Raw genomic sequence first — 5,286 nt, forward strand, 5'->3', positions numbered from 1 at the left:
AATATAGATAATAGTTGATGGCTGCTTTATTAATGCTCTTAATATCATATAGAGAACTTTTAAAGAGACACTGCTTGATTTTATTATTGATCCAAAAATCATCCCACAAATCCCCAAATGATCTCCCAACTCACAGACACTAAGACAAATAATTATATCACTGAATATTGGGAGCACTAAAACAAATGTTTGTCCGTAGGACCTGAAGAGGACCTGAAGAGGACCTGAAGAGGACCAGCCTGTTCTTTAAACCGGTTTACTTTGAGGACTAAACCCACTAAATGGTTAGAATAAAGCTTTGTTTTACAGAGTAGACACAGAATCTATCCAATATGAGCCGAGGCAGCGTGGAGGAGGAGGCGGCACATCGCTCCATCTTTAACGGGAAGCTGCCCCGTCACTCGTCCCACCGTCCAATATACTCCAATCAATTTACCCTCCGCCGCAATTCAATGTGACAGAAAGACAAATCGGATTTCCACTGTAAAATAATTGAAACAGACGCTTATTTGAGTGTGTGTGTGTGTGAGGCCTGAGAGCACTGCGTATTCTGCATGGCTTAATGCACCGCGTCCGTCCGTGTCAGAGATGGATTGTGGTGTCAGAGTTACAGATAAGCCTGTGTTTAGTTAGCCCCGTCGGGAGGAGGAACATCGGAGTCATATTAAAGATAACAAGTGTTTTTATCCACGTCACCGCAGCACGGCACACACGGGGGGGGGGGAATAAGATGCTCGTATTCCGTCAAGTGAATTGTAATTGCTCTCCGCCAGAGGACACGTAATTGAAAAATTGGAAGAGAGCAAAAAGTCAGCAGTGTCTGCATCGTAAACAAAGATTGGACCAAATCCTCGGCGGTGGTGGGCGGCCCACATCACAAGCTCCAGAAAAAAGAAAAACCTATACAGAGAAAAGGCTCAGCTCGCCACTGAAATCAGCTTTCACAAAAAAAAGGTCGGTAGCAGGGGATTAAACACACACACACACACACACACACACACACACACACACACACACACACACTGAGCCAACAGAGCGGCATTCCAGAGAAGAAGAAGAAGAAGAAGAAGAAGAAGAAGTGGTGCTTGAAAAGAGAGAAAGGTTTGTGGGGGAAAATAAAGAAGGTGAATTTGGATTGATGTGAATCACACTCTTCAGTGTGGCCTGGAGCCGGTCCAGCCGGGGATGAATCGCCTACCTGTGTCAAAGGGATGTATGAGAGCAGCAACAACAACAACCCCCCCCCACTCCTCCAACCAGCACCATTACCCGCCGCCCACGCCTGCCTGGCCGCCAGGCATGTTACAGCGAGGATTAGATGGTATAATCAAAGGCATTCCACCTTCAGACTGGCACCACCTCAGGGTCTCCCTCTTCCTCGCCGCTCACTAGCGCTCTACAAACCTTCACGGGAGCCGAGCTGTGAGTCAAGGAGGACGCTGGGAAAAGAAACGGGAAGGGACGAGTTACCGCGGCCGAGCTAAACCCACACACGGCTCGGGAGAGGTCAAAGGTCGGGTAAACTCCAAGGCACCCGCTCGCTGGTCCGCTAATCCGGCCGAGGATGAGGAGTTTTAGGGGAGTGGGCGGCTAAACATGCGGGCAGCGAGGTTAAAGCGTGTTTCCTGTTTCCGCCCATCTGCAGCATCTCCAGACGTGACTGGCATCCAGATGATGCTAACTGAGCGGAGGAGACACAAACCAGGCTGGACGCTGAGACTTATGGACGGATTAGGAGACAACGGGCCCCAGGCATCAGCATGCTGAAGGCAAACCACCTCTCCTACATACAGTAGGACATGCTAAAGACATGCTAAAGACACACCACCTCTCCTACATACAGTAGGACATGCTAAAGACATGCTAAAGACACACCACCTCTCCTACATACAGTAGGACATGCTAAAGACATGCTAAAGACACACCACCTCTCCTACATACAGTAGAACACGCTAAAGACATGCTAAAGACACACCACCTCTCCTACATACAGTAGAACACGCTAAAGACATGCTAAAGACACACCACCTCTCCTACATACAGTAGGACATGCTAAAGACATGCTAAAGACACACCACCTCTCCTACATACAGTAGGACATGCTAAAGACATGCTAAAGACACACCACCTCTCCTACATACAGTAGAACACGCTAAAGACATGCTAAAGACACACCACCTCTCCTACATACAGTAGAACACGCTAAAGACATGCTAAAGACACACCACCTCTCCTACATACAGTAGAACACGCTAAAGACATGCTAAAGACACACCACCTCTCCTACATACAGTAGAACACGCTAAAGACATGCTAAAGACACACCACCTCTCCTACATACAGTAGAACATGCTAAAGACATGCTAAAGGCAAACCACCTCTCCTACATACAGTAGAACATGCTAAAGACATGCTAAAGACACACCACCTCTCCTACATACAGTAGAACATGCTAAAGACATGCTAAAGACACACCTCTCCTACATACAGTAGGACATGCTAAAGACATGCTAAAGACACACCACCTCTCCTACATACAGTAGGACATGCTAAAGACATGCTAAAGACACACCTCTCCTACATACAGTAGGACATGCTAAAGACATGCTAAAGACACACCACCTCTCCTACATACAGTAGGACATGCTAAAGACATGCTAAAGGCAAACCACCTCTCCTACATACAGTAGAACACGCTAAAGACATGCTAAAGGCAAACCACCTCTCCTACATACAGTAGAACATGCTAAAGACATGCTAAAGGCAAACCACCTCTCCTACATACAGTAGAACATGCTAAAGACATGCTAAAGGCAAACCACCTCTCCTACATACAGTAGAACACGCTAAAGACATGCTAAAGGCAAACCACCTCTCCTACATACAGTAGAACACGGAACGCATCATGGATGTCATTCATCAAGCATCAAACACAGAGGAAATCAGCACTGACTGGTCTGCACACAGTAAATCCCCCAGTGTTAAATATGCCGTGTCAAAGTACATGAACTCTTTCAGAGTAATACAGCAACATTAAGCCATTTAACGCGAACCAGCTAATGTCAAACTATACTTGTAATGTCAACGTCGATGCTTGATGTCGTAACCAATCCAACGCTGGATCTAGTATCCTGTGGTCCTGATCTAGTATCCTGCGGTCCTGATCTAGTATCCTGTGGTATTGATCTTGTATCCTGCGGTCCTGATCTTGTATCCTGTGGTCCTGATCTAGTATCCTGCGGTCCTGATCTAGTATCCTGTGGTCCTGATCTAGTATCCTGCGGTCCTGATCTAGTATCCTGCGGTCCTGATCTAGTATCCTGTGGTATTGATCTTGTATCCTGTGGTCCTGATCTTGTATCCTGTGGTCCTGATCTAGTATCCTGCGGTCCTGATCTAGTATCCTGTGGTATTGATCTTGTATCCTGTGGTCCTGATCTAGTATCCTGCGGTCCTGATCTAGTATCCTGTGGTATTGATCTTGTATCCTGTGGTCCTGATCTAGTATCCTGCGGTCCTGATCTAGTATCCTGTGGTCCTGATCTAGTATCCTGTGGTCCTGATCTAGTATCCTGTGGTCCTGATCTAGTATCCTGCGGTCCTGATGATCCAGTCGTTCTAGATGAGGATTACAGCCCTTCCAGAAACCGGCAGAAGGAAGATCAAGATGCCGAACGTGTACGTTGATGTGTGAAATGTCTGTTGTGAAGGATCCTTTGGGGATTGCACACTTTGGATTTGATTTTCAGTTCTTCAAGTTTATTTCATTTTTAGTGAATATTGTCTTGTCTTCCGTTGTTTCAGCTGGTTGAATCTGCGCTGGCTAAGAAACCTGGTGGAGACTCTATTGTCCAGGAATACAAGCGGAGGAAAGGTCTGACCGACTCCTCACGGCGACGGATGGGTAACATCCTTCCAGCAGACATGACTGAAACTCAACATAACTCTGATGTCTCGTAAACTGAAAGTGAAGTTTAATCGTTATGTAGCATGTGATGGTGTGAGCAGGTCTCAAAACGTGTTTCAGATTTACATTTCACCTGAGGGTTCATGTTTTTATTTTTAATACATTCATATTGAGACATGGATATAATGCTGTTTGTTGTTTTTCCCCTGCAAACATGTTTAGTTTGACTAGTTTTAAGTGTCAGGTGGACTTAGTGGTGAAGTAGAAAATGCAAAACACTCTAAAGTAATTCTGTTGAAGAATACATTTTATTAAAAGGAGTCCATGATAATAAACAAGGTGTTGGGTAAGAATAACACTTAAAGGAGGTAAATACACCAGTAAATATGTTTTAACACTGTTAGGAGTCATTTCTTAATCAACATTTAGTGTTCAGTAGGTTTAACACTCATGTAACACATGTAGAGTAAATGAATTAGAGTTCATTGTGATTAACTCTTAAAGATCCCTAGTGTCAGCTGTAAATAACTCTGAGTCTTATTTACGTCATAGTGTAAAATGTGAGTTACACTTCTCAGTGTAGTGTAAAATATGAACTCTATCTAGAGTTGAATTGACTCTGAACATTCAACACTATGTTCAGTGTGACTTTAACTCTCTGTAGATAGAGACCAGATGTTCACTGACTTAGAGTTAGAACTCTTTAAGTGTTGGAATAACTCTGCTGATGACTGTGTCTCTCAGAGCGATGGACGTCTGGTTGACCTGCTGCTCAGCCTCAGAGGAGTGTCACTCTGGTCAGCTGCTGTTCATGAGTCTGAGATCAGCGTTGATGAATCCGTGTTGCTCTTGAAGAGCTGATCTCTGACACGGTTTCCTGGAAGGCGTTCCTAAACGTCTCTGGAAGTCAACTGGAGAGAATTACAAAACTATAAAACTACAAAAGAAAAACAGTATTGAACGTGACCCGGATCAACTGATCGACGGATCGACGGATCGACGGATCGACGGATCGACGGATCGAAGGATCGACGGATCGACGGATCGACGGATCGACGGATCGACGGATCGAAGGATCGACGGATCGACGGATCGACGGATCGAAGGATCGACTGATCGACTGATCGAAGGATCGACGGATCGACGGATCGACGGATCGAAGGATCGACGGATCGACGGATCGACGGATCGACGGATCGAAGGATCGACTGATCGACTGATCGAAGGATCGACGGATCGACTGATCGACTGATCGAAGGATCGACGGATCGACGGATCGTGTCATAAAGTGACTGTACATTTAATTTACTGGATTTAGTGTCCAGTTCCTGTTTAACGGGATCACAGCTTCCTGTTTAACGGGATCACAGCTTCCTGTT

The sequence above is a fragment of the Sebastes umbrosus genome, chromosome 9 (assembly GCF_015220745.1).
Source record: "Sebastes umbrosus isolate fSebUmb1 chromosome 9, fSebUmb1.pri, whole genome shotgun sequence".
NCBI classification, from domain to species: Eukaryota; Metazoa; Chordata; class Actinopteri; order Perciformes; family Sebastidae; genus Sebastes; species Sebastes umbrosus.